Source organism: Pleurodeles waltl, chromosome 2_2 (genome assembly GCF_031143425.1).
Source record: "Pleurodeles waltl isolate 20211129_DDA chromosome 2_2, aPleWal1.hap1.20221129, whole genome shotgun sequence".
In the NCBI taxonomy this organism is placed as follows: Eukaryota; Metazoa; Chordata; class Amphibia; order Caudata; family Salamandridae; genus Pleurodeles; species Pleurodeles waltl.
In genome coordinates, this window is record NC_090439.1 from 76,675,430 (window position 1) to 76,692,344 (window position 16,915).

The following is a 16,915-nucleotide window of genomic DNA, read 5'->3' on the forward strand; positions in this document are numbered from 1 at the left end:
CTTTTCACTCAACCATCCATACTTTCACTCACTCAAGCATCCATAATTTCTCTCATCATCAATCCACACTTTCACTCATCCATCCTCCTACCCTTTCACCCTCTCTTTCATTCATCCATCCATCATCCATTCTTGAACTTAATCATCCATTCGCCCTTTTACCCATCCATCCATCCTCTCTTTCACTCATCCATCCATTCTTTTACTCATCCATCCTACATCCATCCTTTCACTTTTACCCTCCAACTGTTTACTCACCCATCTATCCACCCTTTCACTCATACATCCATCCACCCACCCTTTCACTCACACATCCATCAGCCATCCATCCATTCACTCACTCACACATACACCCATTCACCCTTTCACATTATTTATGACCCCCAGCTGACATTTTTGTTGCCTCACCTGGTGACATGGAGGGAAGCTTCAAGCCAGGCGAGTCGGGACTGACTAGTTAAAATAAACACACGCACATGCAATGTGCAACACCTTGCTCTTTGCTTCACTGTCCCCACGAGTCTGCTTGCTGGCAGTAAATCTAAGGCATACCGGAGCTCAAAAGGCATCCAGCATAAACTGCAGCGTGGGAAGCAGCACCTCGAGTCTGCGCAGTGTGTCTTCAAAAGTCGAGCTCACACACTGCGCACACTCGATTTTGTGGCTTCCTGCTTGTAGTCTCTACCCCACTCGTCACAGGGTCTGGTACCACCCCACCCTGTGACGAGTTGGAAAAGGGTGTGGTGACAATGGTCTCCTCTCACTGATTGACGTGGAGGCCGAGAGCTCGAGGGCTTGAATCTGAAACGCCCAGAGCTAACTCTACCTCCACGTCATCAGGGGGTGGAGACTGAACCTTGATGCAGTGTCTTTGCCGAGTTGTGACCTCACAGGCCTCAGGGATGTGAGATTGTCAGCCCAGCAAAATTCTCTAGACTTTGTGCCTGCCCAGGAAAGCATCACTCCACTGTCATCACTGCAAGGAGTACAGTTCGTAGTGTAGAGCAGCCTTAGAAAGATAATTTAACATGTATATACACTGTGTTCACAAATTGTTTTAAGGAAGCAGTTTCAGCTTTGCTTCCATGCATTATTTTTCACCGAGAATGTAAAGGGGGCGGAGCCCCGACGCCCTTGAAGAGAAACCGCCACTGTTAGTAGCCCTGTAAACATGGTTCAGACCTGCCACTGCAGTGTCTATGTGTGCAGTTTTAAACCGGCCAGTTTGACTTGGCAAGTGTACCCACTTGCCAGGCCTAAACCTTCCCTTTTCTTACATGTAAGACACCCCAAAGGCAGGACCTAGGGAGCCCCATGGGCAGGGTGCAGTGTATGTTTAAGGTACACTAATGTGTTTTATGCTAATGTGTTTTATATGTCCTGACAGTGAAGTACTGCCAAATTCGGTTTTCACTGTGCAAGGCCTATCTCTCTCATAGGTTAACATGGGGGAAACCTTTAAACATGATTAAAGTGTAGATTCCCTTTGGGAGCAGATGGACATGTGGAGTTTGGGGTCTCTGAACTCAAAATTTAGAAATACATCTTTTAGTAAAGTTGGTTTTGAGACTGTGTGTTTGAAAATGCCACTATTAGAAAGTAGGCATTTTCTTGCTTCAGCCATTATGTGACTCTGCCTGTTTGTGGATTCCCTGTCTGGGTCAGTTTGGCAGTTGGGCTGTTTGCACCTCTCTTTAGACAGTCACACAAAGGGAGCTGGGGTGTAGCCTGCATTTCCTGATGAGCCACCTGTGCTAGGAGGGAGCTGAGGAGTGGTCACTCACATCTGCCCTCACACAATACAGTCTCCAAACCCCTAGTGTGGGTATGGGGACTAGTCAGGGCAAGGCAGGATTTCACAAACAAGAGAGACTTTCCTTTGAAGTAGGCCTACTTCAAAGGCCAAAATGGGTATAAGAAGAGCATCCAAACCCTTGAAAATTAGATCACTTCAGGACATCAAGAGGAACCTCTTCCAAGGAGGAGAGCTGAAGAGTTGAGGAGAAGTGCTGCCTGTGACTGTGCTTTGTGGAGCTATCCTGCAGTTGTTGCTTCTGCCTGTTAAAGGGGACAAAGACTGGACTTTGTTCTGCATTCCTGCTTGTGAAGAAGTCTCAGGGCCATCAGAGACTTTCCCTGCCAGCACCTGGACTCTCCGCTGCTCTGCCAAGTGGTGCCCTATCCAGTTCCTGGGCCCTTGAAAGGTGAAGCTGGCAGACAAAGACTGAAAATCCACATACAGACCGCCGTGCGGGATAATGTTCAACGCACCTTCCAAGGCACGGCTGAGAGACGACGCGCCGCCGGCTTCGTGGCTGAAATCTAAGCTCCACCTGCATCGCAGCTGGAAGAGTGACGCAACGCAGCTGGAGAAACGAAGTGCAACACCCGCTGACGGAGCCTGTTAACGTTGCAACCCCACATAGCGCAGTTTTCTGATACTGTGTTACGGATTTTCAACGCAAACCTCGCTAGGTGTGAAACCAACACAAAGCCTGCCCGGACCCGAGGTGCCTGTCTGGATCGACGCATCACTCTCCTGCTTAGAGGAAAAATTATGTACGCCGAACCGACCAGAGGAAGAACAACGCACGCTGGTCTTTTCTGACGCACACTCACCCATGCAGCGTTATTTTGATGCAACCCAGGTACTTTTTCACGCTAAAACTGTTCTCACTGTTTTCTAAGGATTTAAGACTCTTAGGCCCTCATTACAACCCTGGCGGTCGGTGTTAAAGCGGCGGTAATACCGCCAACAGGCCGGCGGTTAAAAAAATTGAATTACAACCATGGCGGAAACTGCCAATATAGACAGCCACTTTAACACTCCGACCGCCAACGCGGTAGAAACAAACAACGCGACGGTAACCGCCAACAGACAGGCGGAACCCAATGTACCGCCCACTGTATTACAACAGGCCTATTCGCCACCTTTTCCGGGGCAGTACCAACACCATCAAAAGCACGGCGGAAACAGGACTTGGAACAGAAACCACTCACCTTTCAACACCCAACGAGGAACCAGGACGCCATGGAGCCCGAGTTACAGGTCCTGCCCATGTCGGTCTACCTCTTCTTCTACCAGGATCAGCAAAGACGCTGGGGATGACCACGGTGAGTACTTCACCTAGCACACAGGGGAGGGGGGAGGAAGGAGAGAGTGACACACACACACACGCAACACGCAACCCCCCACTCCCACCCTCACCCACAAAAACATACACACATATACATGCTGCAACATTACATTTACAACCCGTTACCCCCTGGAAGAACGCAAGGACTAAATGAAATGATTGTAACAAGTATAATCATCGAAAAATATGCCAAGATAACTTTAAATCATCAGTATATACACATATGTACAGCAACTACACAAGTCCGGATAGTGCACCAATCATTGTCCGTGGACCACTGGTCCCAAAATGCATCGGCAAAGCCCACACATGATACCTGGCTCCAAACGGAGAGAACTCTGCTGGGGCATCACATCGAAAATAAACAGGCACCTCAGGGGAAGGGGGAGGGGGGCACCTCAGCCGGATGAACGGATGATGCCACTGCTCCAAGAGGGGGCCCCATGCCCACTGCTTTATCCTGGGGAGTGCAAAGCCACAGTCTCTCAAGTCTCTCAAGTGGGTGGGTTGCCCACTGCTTTATCCTGGGCAGTGCAAAGCCACAGTCTCTCAAGTCTCTCAACTGGGTGGGTTGCCTACTGCTTTATCCTGGGGAGTGCAAAGCCACAGTCTCTCAAGTCTCTCAACAGGGTGGGTTGCCCACTGATTTATCCTGGGGAGTGCAAAGCCACAGTCTCTCAAGTTTCTGACATGTTCCACTGGTTCTGGAGGGGGCTTTGTGCCCAGAGTGCCTCATCCTGCGAAGGACTGGGGTAGTGGATGCTTTTCTCCACTGGTTCTGGAGGGGGCATGGTGCCCAGATTGCTTCATCCTGCCAAGGACTGGGGCTTTGTGCCCAGAGTGCTTCATCCTGCCAAGGACTGGGGTAGTGGATGCTCTTCTCCACTGGTTCTGGAGGGGGCTTTGTTCCCAGAGTGCTTCATCCTGCCAAGGACTGGGGTAATGGATGCTTTCCTCCACTGGTTCTGGAGGGGGCATGGTGCCCAGAGTGCTTCACAAGCAGTGTGGCAGGTCCCATCCCCTCATCTGGGTGTGTGTGCCTGGGAACAGGTAGCATGATACTCCATGGAAGCAGAGACACACTCCACCCTGCTGCGACTTTGCCTGTCCCCTGCTGGTACAAACAGTGCTGGGTGTTGTGCCTCAAGTAGTCTGTGCATGGTCCAGGACTTCTCCTCCAGCCTCGGACATCTGTCCACTGGGAATGTTAGCCATGTCGGCTGTGGTGGCACTGTCTTAGCACGTCACGGGGCTCGTGGCAGTGGATGCGGCGGTGTCTGTGGCGGAGATGCTGCTGGTGGGGAATGTGTCAGCACCTGTGGAGGGAGACAGCAGGACGTGTCCTGCAGCCTCGGACGGCTGCCCACTGGGGTTGATGCTGGGGACTGTTGCTGAGGCAGCAGACGTGCAGGTGGCAGTGCAGGTGGCGGTGCAGGTGGCGGTGCAGGTGGTGGTGCAGGTGGTTTTGCAGGTGGCGGTGTCCACTGCCATAGAGGTTGCTTTTCTGGTTGCCAGAGGGGGTGACTCTAGTCCCTCACCCGGAGGCTCCGTGCCCTGTCCTGACTTCCCTTTGCCCTTCTGTCCCTTCCCCACCTTGGATGTCGCTGCTGGTCCCTTGGCACTGTCCCCTTTTGGCTTGGATGAGGCCTTGCTGGGTGGTTGGTGCAGCTTCTCCCTACGGCATGTGGGCTCTTTCTTCACCTTGGTAGGTGGCGGAATGGGCTGATCCTTGGCCTTGCTAGGTGGCACACTGGCAGCCTTGATGGGTGCCGCCCGCGATGTGACAGGACTTGCTGAGACCACAGTGCTGGAGGATTTGTTGGCTGAGGGGCTGGACTGGGACCTGGACATCCTGGCCCTAGGGGAAGGATGGGGGAGGTGTAGGGAAGAGGTCAATGTTAGCCAGGAAACATTTCTTAGACACACTGGGTCGAGAAGATGGAGGGGGTTTGGGAGCAGAGGAGAGGTCGTGGTTGTAGGAGGTGTACGTCTGCTGAATTTGGGTGAAGGTGCATGGGCCGGAGGCTGTTGTGAGGTGGATGGCTGTTGGGTGGGTGTGTGCTTGCGTTTGTGTAGTTTGGGAGGAGGTCTCACAGACACACTGGAAGAGGACACAGGGGATGTGTACATGGTAGTGGCGGTGGTGAGTGCACATGAGCGGTGTGTGGTGATGGGCGTGCTGGTGATGGAGGTAGTGGCTGAGGATGTATTGCATGCAGGTGTGAGTGGAAACCAGACAGGGAGGGAGGAGGAGGACGTGGAGGCGGGGACACACAGTGGAGGCAATGGATGTTGTTGTGTCTGCATGGGTATGGTGCTTGTGTGAGTGCCTGTGGGATGTGTGGTGCTTATGTTTGCCTGAGCTACTTATGTGTGTTGATTTGGGAGAATGCTGGTCTGATGGTGTGCTTGGGATAGGCTGAGGTAGAGGGGATTAGGGCTGGGTAGTGGATGTTGGAGGGGGGAGGCTGGACACAGAAGTCTCTGTGTCCAGCCTCCCTGGGGAAGGTGATGAGACGGCGCATCCTCTGGTGTACAGACCCCTGGTGGCTCTGTTGACAGTGGAAGACAGACACATCATTATCACTTAAAGACTTGATCGTGCTACAATCCAGGAGCTGTGTGTCCAGTTGGAGCCAGACCTGATGTCAGCTATCCGCCATCCCACAGGAATACCCCCTCTAGTGCAGGTCCTGTCAGTACTCCATTTCCTGTCCAGTGGGTCCTTTCAAACAACAGTGGCCATGGCATTAGGGATGTCACAGCCAATGTTCTCTAATGTGTTGTCCAGAGTGTTGTCTGCCCTGCTGAAACACATGCACAGCTACATCGTGTTCCCTCAGGTGGAGGATTTGCCCACAGTGAAAAGTGACTTCTATGCCCGGGGACATATCCCCAACATCATTGGTGCCATTGATGGTACACATGTGGCATTTGTGTCCCCCCCGCAGGAATGAACAGGTGTACAGAAACTGCAAAAGCTACCATTCTATGAATGTGCAGATGGTGTGTTTGGCAGACCAGTACATCTCCCATGTGAATGCCAAGTATCCTGAATGCCAAGTATGGCTCTGTACATGATGCTTACATTTTGAGGAATAGCAGCATCCCTTATGTGATGGGGCAACTCCAGAGGCACCGTGTGTGGCTAATAGGTGAGCCCAAGGTCCCCACACAGTTTAAACAGGTGTCTGGGTATGGGAGAGTCCCTAATGTTTGGAGGATGTCTAACAGTTGTCCGTCGACATTTGCAGGTAACCCAGGTTACCCCAAACTGTCATGGCTACTGATCCCAGTGAGAAATCCCAGGACAAGGGCAGAGGAACGCTACAATGATGCACATGGGTGAACTAGGAGGATAATAGAGTGCACCTTCGGCCTCCTGAAGGCCAGTTTCCGGTGCCTCCATCTGACAGGTGGCTCCCTATACTGCTCACCCAAGGAGGTGTGCCAGATCATCGTGGCATGCTGCATGTTGCACAACCTGGCTTTGCGACGCCAGGTGCCTTTTCTGCAGGAGGATGGGCCTAATGCTGGTCTTGTGGCAGCTGTGGAGCCTGTGGACAGTGAGGAAGAGGAGGCAGAAGAAGAAGATATAGACAACTGAAACAACACCATCATGTAATACTTCCAGTGAGACACAGGTAAGAGGATGGCACTGCTTTTCACATCTTATGCTACTGTAGGACATAGCATAATTCTACATTTTTACCTCTGTGTATGGACCCTGATATGTCACTTTGGCTTTCCATTTCACAGAACTGGGTCCCACTTTGTGCCCTCTGCTATGTTTACTGCTGCCCAACAACTGTGTTACATTGGTATGTGAACATGAACAGTGACATTGCTATATTTCCGAAAGGTTGCAATTACACATTTGTAAAAGTACAGACTGAATCCAGATTTATTTGTGATTCAAGGGTGTTTATTTCTGTGCTAATAAGTGGAGGGGTGTGTGCAATGGGCTGGGGTGCTGGTGGAGGAATGTCCATGGTAGAGTTCAGTCTCTTGGTCTCACAGGTGCATTGTCCAAGGGGGCATAGGAAGGGGAGCAATGGCAGTTTAAGGTGGACAGGGTGACAAAGTGGGACAGAAGGGTGACAATCAGGAGAGTCTTATTTCCTGTCGGGGTCTTTGCAATGTTCTCTGTCTTGTTCCTGGATCTCAGGGACCATTTGTGGGGTGGTTCTCCTTCTGCAGGGGGTGGGGTGCTGGTGGCCTGTTGGTCTTGTGGAGGGGCCTCCTGTCCACTAGCGCCGGCAGAGGTGGAGGGTTGTTCATAGTTTAGGCTAGTGTCGGGGCCTGTTTGTGTGCCACTGTGTCCCTCATGGTGTTGGCCAGGTCTGCCAGCACCCCTGCAATGGTGACCAGGGTGGTGTTGATGGACTTCAAGTCCTCCCTGATCCCCAGGTACTGTTCCTCATGCAGCCGCTGGGTCTCCTGAAACTTGTCCAGTACCGTGCCCATGGTCTCCTGGGAATGATGGTATGCTCCCATGATGTTGGAGAATGCCTCGTGGAGAGTGTTTTTCCTGGGCCTGTCCTCCCCCTGTCGCACAGCAGTCCTCCCAGTTTCCCTGTTATCCTGTGCCTCTGTCCCCTGAACCGTGTGCCCACTGCCACTGATACCCAGTCCCTGATTGTCTTGGGTTGGTGGGTTTGCCTGGGGTCCCTGTAGTGGTGGACACACTGCAGATTGATGTGTCCTGGGGACAGAGGGATGGGCCCGCTGGGTGGGTGCTGTGGTGGTGTCTCCTTAGGGGGGAGGCTCTGTGATGGCTTGTGACTGTGGCAGGGGAAACAACTGTCCGGAGGTCCCTAATGGGCCGGGCTGGTCATCTTGATCCAGGCGTGCAGAGCTGCTGTCGTCACTGTGGGCCTCTTCTGTGGGGGAACTGGATTTGTCTGCCACCTCCTGTCCGGTGACGTTGGGTATGGGTCCTGTTGGGGTGTAAAAGCAACGTTTTAGCATCTTTGTGTGCCATCTTGTGCATTGGGTGAGTTACACTCTACTCCTGTGCTTGCCTTGTTGTGTTTGCCATTGGGTGATTAGTGTTTTGGGGTCTGTGTGGGTGTCTGTACTAGATATGCTTTGGCAATGGGTGTCCATGATTTGGTGTTGCATACAGGGCTTAGTATTGGGATGGCTGGGTTGTGATAGTGGGGCATATGTGAGGTGTTGGAGTGATGGGGTGAGGGTGGGGCTATGTGATGGCATGCAGGTGGGGTGGGGAGATATGGTAATAAAGATATGACTTACCAGAGTCCAGTCCTCCTGCTACTCCTGCGAGGCCCTCAGGATGCAGTATTGCCAAGACTTGCTCCTCCCATGTTGTTAGTTGTGGGCGAGTGGTGGGGGCCAACCGCCAGTCCTCTCTACAGAAATCTGGTGTCTGGATATCACAGAACGTACCTTCCCCGTAGGTCGTTCCACCTCTTCCTGATGTCATCCCGTGTTCTTGGATGCTGTCCCACTGCGTTGCCCCTGTCGACGATTCTCCGCCATAGCTCCATCTTACTAGCAATGGAGGTGTGCTGCACCTGTGATCCGAAAAGCTGCGACTCTACCCGGATGATTTCCTCCACCATGACCCTGAGCTCCTCCTCAGAAAACCTGGGGTGTCTTAGAGGTGCCATGATGTGGTGTGGGTGATGTGTGAGGGGATGTTTGTTGTGCTGTGTGAAATGTTGTGTTGGTGTGTGTTGTTTGAGGTGCATGGATATTGTATGCGTGATGGTGTGGTGTGCTAGTGGATACTGGTGTCGTGTTAGCTATTCTCTCTCTGTACTTCTTCACAAAAATGTCATTGTAAGGGTGTGTGGGTATTGTGGGTGTGTGTTTTATAGTGTTGTGAGTGTGTGGGTGTGGTGTGTGTATGTGTATCAGGGGTGTGTATTTCGATTTGGCGGTACCAACGACATCAAAAGCCTGGCGGAAACACTGCACGGAAGGGAAAGGACTCACCTTTGGAGACACCGGGAAGAATCACACCGCCGTGGAGCCCGAACTGCAATATTCCCAATGATTTTTTATGTCCTGCTCTACCGCAAACACCAACAACCGCGAAGACGACCATGGTGAGTACAGCCGCCTAGCGCACAGGGGAGGGAGGGAGGAAAAAGAGAGTGACACACACACATGCAACACACACACCCCCACCCCAACACCATACACACAATCAGCTGCAGTAATAAAACATATTTACCCCGTACCCCTGTAGAATAATGCAAAGACAACAGGAATGTGCAAAAGTGAGTGTAATAAGAACAACACGGTAGAAATACGAAAATGCAATGTAATGGTATATACATATGTACAGTTCAAGGGACACTGCCCAGTCCTCATTGTGCGTGGGCCATAGAGCCACAGGCCAAAGACCAAGGCCCCACTTGTCACCTACACCAAGACGGAGAGAACACTGCAGGGGCATCAGTTGGAAAATAGGCAGGCACCTCAGGGGAACGGGAGGCACCTAGGCCGGCAGATTGAACAACATGCTCCATGCTTGGTCCTGGGGAGTGCAAGGCCACAGTCTCTCAGGTTGGTTACTTTCCCACATGCTCTTGAGGGGGCAACATGTCCCACGCTTGGTGATGGGGAGTTCAAGGCCATATTCTCTCAAGTGGGTGACTTGCCCACTTGCTCTGGGGCGAGGCAACATGCCCTGTGCTTGGTCCTGGGGAGTGCAAGGTCACAGTCTCTCAAGTGGGTGACTTGCCCACATGCTCTGGAAGGGCAACATGCCCTGTGCTTGGTCCTGGGGAGTGCAAGGCCACAGTCTCTAAAGTGGGTGACTTGCCCATGTGCTCTGGAGGGGGCAACATGCCATGTGCTTCGTCCTGAGGAGTGCAAGGCCACAGTCTCTCAAGTGGGTGTCTTACCCACTGGTTCTGGAACGGGCTTCGTGCCCTGTGCTTCTGATCCTGGGGAGGCTGGGGATGGTGGTTGTCTTCCCCACTGGTTCTGGAGGGGACATTGTGCCTTGTGCTTCTGATCCTGGGGAGGCTGGGGTTGGTGGGTGTCTTCCCCACTGGTTCTGGAGGGGGCATCATGCCCTGTGCTTCTGATCCTGGGCAGTGTAAGGTCACAGTCTCTCAGCTGGGTGTCATACCCACAGGATTTGCCGGGGGTAGGCCCCACAGCAGCCCATGGAGGCAGGACTACATACCATCTACCGGCGGTGATGGCTGCTCTGTGGTGGTGGTGGTGCTGCTGCTGCTGGTGGGGGGAGGCTCCAGCCCATCCCCTGCAGCCTCGGATGGCTGCCCACTGGTGGTGGTGGTGCTGCTGCTGCTGATGGTGGTGGTGGGGTGAAGCTCCTGCCCATCCCCTGCAGCCTCAGATGGCTAACCACTGGTGGTGCTGCTGCTGCTGATGGTGGGGGTGGGGGAAAGCTCATGCCCGTCCCCTCTGACGGCTGCAAAACCATGGTTGGTGGTGGGGGCTCCGTCTGAGTCCCTGCACCAGGACCCTTGTCCTTCCTGCCTGCTGGTGCTGGCTCCTTGCCCTTCCTGGCAGCATCTGGGACAGGCTCCTTGCCCTTCCTGGCAGCAGCTGGGGCAGGCTCCTTGCCCTTCCTGGCTGCAGCTGGGGCTGGCTCCTTGCCCTTCTGGGCAGCAGCCGGGGCAGGCTCCTTGCCCTTCCTGGCAGCAGCTGGGGCTGGCTCCTTTCCCTTCCGGGCAGCAGCTTGGGCAGACTCCTTGGTCTTCCGGCCTGCAGCTGGGGCAGGCACCCTTTCCTTGAGGCTGCCTGGTACCCTGGATCCTTTCCCACCACGAGTTGTGTGGAAACCACTGGGCCCATGGACTGGGTGGCTGAGGTGCTTGCCTGGGTTTTTGCCACCCTGGCCAGATGTGAAGGATGGGGGGAGGGGTTTGGAAGATATCAATGGTAGAGAGGAATAACTTCTTAGGGACATTGGGGCGGGAAGAGAGAGAAGGTTTGGGAGTGGAGGAAGAGGGAGTGGTTGTAGGATGTGTCTGTCTGCTGTGTTTGGGTGCAGGTGCATTGGCTGGATGATGTTCTGAGGTGGTTGGCTGTTGGGTGTCTGAGTGCTTGCGTTTGTGTACCTTGGTTGCGGGGACATACACAGTGGGAGAGGACACAAGGGACATGTGCATGGCTGTTGTGGAGGTGTCTGCCAGTGAGGTGTGTGTTCTGCTAGGTGTGGGTGTGATGCTGGTACTGGATGAGGATGTAGTGCATGCAGGTGTGAGTGTAGACACAACTGGGAGAGAGGTGGAGGAGAAGGAGGAGGGGGAGACAGTGGAAATTGTGGATGTTGGTATGTCTGCATCTGGATGGTGATTGTGTGAGTGCCTGTGGGATGATGTGTGGTACTTGTGTTTGCCTGTGCCACTCTTGTGTGTTGTCTTGTGTACATGCTTGTCTTCCTGTGTGCTTCGGATAGGTTGGGGTTGAGGGGAATGGGATTGGGAAGAGGAAGTTGGAGGGGGGAGGGTAGAAACAAGGGCAATGGCTGCCATCAGAGAGGAGGCCAGAGCCTGGATTGATCTCTGTTGGGCCCCAAGCCAATGTGAATGCCTTCCAGGAATGCATTAGTCTGTTGCATTTGGGCTTCACAATGGTTGACTGCCCTACAGAGATGGATTTCAGGAGGTCAGTAGCCTCCTCACTCAGGGCAGCAGGGCTAACTGGGGCAGGGCCTGAGTTGCCTGGGGCAAGGGAGATGCCCACCCTCCTAGGTGAGCGTGCACGGGCTACTCGGTGAGGGGCTGCTGGGAGGGCGGTGCTCATACAGGGGTGGCAGCTGTACTTGTAGCTGGGGTGGGCACAGAGATGTCCGCCACCACCAGGGAGCTTCCATCGGAGGAGGTATCTGTGTCCGAACTGTCCCCTCCTGTCTCCGCCGTGGTGCTCCCCTCGTCCTTCATCCCACTGGTGCCCTTACCGTTGGTGGATTCTGCCTCCTGGGTCCTGTGGGATGCAGCTCCCTCTGTCGCTGGTGCCTCTGCTCCTCCGCCAGATGATGCTAATGCACATAAGGACAGGGTGACAAAACAAAAAGGGGGGAGAGACAAAGGATACACTGGGTCAATGGCTGCACCAACACCACAGTTGGCGTACACAGCACCCTCACACACAGGGAACAGCCCTATACACTATGCATTGAACTACCAGTCATAATGCTAGCCACCAAGGCCTGGTAGGGGCACATACCGCCAAATGTAGCACACCTGGGACCCACACAGCCCTGACCAGTTGTGGATGTATACAAGCTAGGTAGCAGGATTATCACTACAGAACCCTGGCCAACATGGGACCAACTCTGCAATGTCAGGCCTGGCCTAGTGGCACCCACTGACACACATCCCCCATCCGGTACCCCCCTACCATGTGTAAGTTGTAATATTGGGCATTGTACTCACCCCCTTGTGGCTGCTGTGATGCCCTCAAGTACCCATCCAGCTCCAGATAGGCCACCGCCTGTATGCGGGCCTATCAGGGGGGTCAGGGTTTGACTGGCACCCCTTCCTCGTTGGGAGGCCATCCTCAGCTGGGCCTCCGCCGTATTCTATGCCCAACATCTCAGATCCTCCCACCGTTTCCGACAGTGGGTGATCTGCCTGCCGTAGACCCCCAGAGTCCGCACGTCCTTGGCGATGGCACGCCATATACCCTTCTTTTGATGGGCGCAGACCTGCAGAGAAATACACACAGGAAATGGTGTCAGTAAGACCGTCCTGCCTGTTACACTTATGGCCCACCATACCTCTTCACATTACCATTTGCACACACATGGCCAAGCACACAAGCAGCACACCGCCCAGGGGACATCCACCCACCCCCCTACACAAGGCCTTCACACACACCACTCCATGCATTCATGCCACATGCATCATGCTCACAGTGTACTCACCTGTTGGTCTGGAGGCCCATACTGCAGTCCGTACTGGGGTAGGACCCCATCCACCAGTCGCTCCAAATCCACTGAGGTGAAAGAAGGGGCCTTTTCCCCAGTCACACGAGCGATGGTAGGTTCCAGACACAGGTCACAGCAGCACATGCAGTGTAGGTCCTCTCCTGCTGAAGGTCAGGTAGCAAGTGAGTTAACAGATAGAAAATGGCGGTCACATCCACGGCGGTGCCTACTGTCACTGCCGGCGTACATCAATATTGGCCACGGTACCCATTAGGGCCCAACATTAACCATTGAGGAGTTGCACAGTGGTTCCCGACCACCCACCGCAATGGCGCACAACGTCAGCGGAATTACCTCACTTACACCTGTCCCTCAACACAGGACAGGTGGATGCCATTTCAGGAGGGGGGCAGCCCCAGATATTAACTGCATCACAGTTAAATATAGGACATCCAGGACAAAAACAACTTAACCATTACAAATTAACATCATGCATTATACTGTTGAGGCTCCGATGTTCAGTTTGTGACTGGCTCCTCACTCTTTTGTCCCTTAGACTGCAACCACTGCAGATGAATAGGAGATGGAGACATACCCCCGTGTACAGACCCCTGGTAGACTTGGCAACAATGGAGGACAGGCACATCATCCTCACCTATAGACTTGACAGGGCCACAATCATAGAGCTGTGTGCCCAACTGGAGCCTGACCTGATATCTGCTATCCGTCACCCCACTGGGATCCCCCTCTTGTTCAAGTCCTATCTGTGCTCCATTTCTTGGCAACTGGTTCTTTGACAGTGGGCTTGGCAGCAGGAATGTCCCAGCCAATGTTCTCAATAGTACTGACAAGAGTGTTGTCTGCCCTGATTAAACACATGTGCAGCTACATTGTTTTCCCCCAGGTGGAGGATTTGGCCAGAGTGAAGGGTGACTTCTATGCAGTGGGACATATCCCCAACATAATTGGGTCGATTGATGAAACTCATATTGCATTTGTCCCCCCCCCGGCAAAATGAACAGGTGTTCAGAAATCGAAAGAGTTTCCACTCCATGAATGTACAGATGGTGTGCTTGGCGGACCTGTACATCTCCCACATCAATGCTAAGTATCCTGGGTCGGTGCATGATGCCTTTTTCCTGAGGAATAGCAGCATCCCAGATGTTTTGGCTCAACTACAGAGGCACCGGGTGTGGCTAATAGGTGAGCCCTGGTTTCCACCCAGTAGATGTTGGTGTATGGGTAGGGTGTGGGCCATGTAGGATAGTGTGTGCCTAAATGTTGTCCCTCGCTATTTGCAGGTGACTCAGGTTACCCCAGCCTATCATGGCTACTGACCCGTGTGAATAATGCCAGGACAAGAGAAGAGAAATGTCACAATGAGGAACATGGGCGAACAAGAAGGATAATCGAACTGACCTTTGGCCTCCTGAAGGTCAGGTTCAGGTGAATCCATCTAACTGGGGGATCCCTGTGCTACTCACCCAAGAAGGTCTGCCAGATAATTGTGGCATGCTACATGTTGGACAACCTTGCCCAGAGACGCCATGTGCCTTTTCTGTAGGTGGAGGAGACTGGAGATGACCACATGGCAACTATGGACACTGTGAACAGTAAGGATGAGGAGGCAGAGGATGAGGATGAGGACAACAGAACAGCAGTGATTGGACAATATTTCCAATGACACACAGGTATGACAGTGTTACTTTACATTTCATTGCCATTATTTAGATTCTCTTTGGCACTGGCATGCTGTTATTTCCCACTTCTCTACCCACTCACTGTACCCTTTGGCAACTCATTTTGCAGATGTTGGTGCCCCACTATCGCTCCTGGTGTGATCACTGCAGCCAACTACAGGTCTTTCCTATGTGAACATTACTGTAAAGTTGAATTGCAATGTTTGAACTTGGTTAAACGAATACATACTTAAAGAAGTTTGACATTCTCCATGCTTGTATTTTTTCAAAGGGTGTTTATTGAAGTGCTAAGAAGAAGAGAGGCAAGTGTATTGGGATGGGGTGATGATGGAGGAAAGTCGAGGGTATTGTTCCAGTCTATTTGGTGCACAGGTGCATTGTCCAAGGGTACATAGGAAGGGGAGCAATGGCAGTTCAAGCTGGACAGGGTGACAGAGTGGTACACAAGGGTGACAATCAGGAGAGTCTAATTTCTTGGTTGGGGTCTTGGCAATAGTCTCTGGCTTATGCCTGGATCGCAGGGAATGTTTGTGAGGTGGTTCACCTTCTGCAGGGGGAGGGGTGCTGGTGGCCTGTTGGTCCTGTGGCGGGCCTCCTGTCCACTAGCGGCAGCGGAGGTGGAAGGCAGTTAAGATGTCTGGCTAGTGGCAGGGGCCTGCTGTTGTGAGACTGCCTCCCTCATAATGTTGGCCTTTTCTGCCAGCACCCCTGCTATGGAGACCAGGGTGGTATTGATGGCCTGCAAGTCCTCCCGGATCCTCTGGTACTGTCCCTCCTGCAGCCGCCTGTTTTCCTGCACGTTGTCCAGGATCTGGCCCAGCATATCCTGGGAATGTTGGTAAGCTCCCAAGATCTCTGCAAGTGCCTCCTGGAGAGTCGGTTCCCCGGCCTGTACTCCCCCTGGTGCACAGCATTCCTCCCAGTTTCCCTGTTGTCCTGTGCCTCTGTCCCCTGAACTGTGTGTCCACTGTCACTGACCCCAGGTCCCTGACTGTCTTGGGTATGAGGTGCCCTAGGGTCCCTGTAGTGGTGGACACACTGCTGATTGACATGTCCTTGGGACAAAGGTGTGGGCGCTGGGTAGGTGCTGTGGTGGTGTTTCCAGATGGGGGAGGCTCTGTGGTGGTGTGTGACTATGCCTGGGTAACCGACTGTCCAGAGGTCTCTGATGGGCCAGGTTGGTCATCCAGATCCAGGCAACCAGAGTTGCTGTCATCCCTGTGTGCCTCTTCAGTTGGGGGGGCTGGATAGTGCTGGCACCTCTTTGCCACTGACATTGGCTGGGATACCTGTGGGGATGTAAATGCAGTGTTATTGTTTCTGTGTTTGACATATTGTGCATCAGTGGGTTGCAATCTTTGTTTGTATTTTCCCTGGCAGCTTTCACTTGTGGACGTTGGTGTATGGTGGGATGATCAGTTCTCTCTAGTGTGCATGCTTTAGTGATAGGTGTCCATGCAGGTCTGTGAGTGGTATCCATGCACTGGTATGGCATGCAGGGCTTGGCATTGGGATGAGTGAGATGTGATGGTGGGGATGTGTGAGATGATGGAGTGATGGGAGTGAGGGTGAGGGTGGGGGTGTGTGATGGCATGCAGGTAGGGGGGTTATAGTAGCATAGAGTTGACTTACCAGAGTCCAGTCCTCCTGCTACTCTGGCCAGGCCCTCAGGATGCATGATTGCCAAGGCTTGCTCCTCCCATGTTGTTAGTTGTTGGGGGAGGAGGTGGGGGTCCACCACCAGTCCTCTGTACAGCGAGGTGGTGTCTTGCTTCAATAGAACGCACCTTCCCCCGAAGGTCATTCCACCTCTTCCTGATGTCGTCCCTTGTTCTGGGGTGCTGTTCCACGGCATTGACCCTGTCCACGATCCTCCGCCATACCTCTATCTTCCTAGCAATCGATATGTGCTGCACCTGTACTCCAAATAGCTGAGGCTCTACCCGGATGATTTCCTCCACCATGACCCTTAGCTCCTTCTCTGAGAATCTGGGGTGTCTTTGTGGTGCCATGGGTGTTGTGTGAGTTGTGTAGGTGAGGGTGTGTAGGGTGATGTGTTTGCTTGTGTGATGTGGGGTGCGTGAGTGGTGTATGGGTGTAAGTAGTGCGTGGCTCTGGTTTTGTCTGTAGTTGTGGGGTCTCTCTGGTTGCAATGATTTGTAATCGTAAAGGGTTGTGGGTAATGTGGGTGTGTG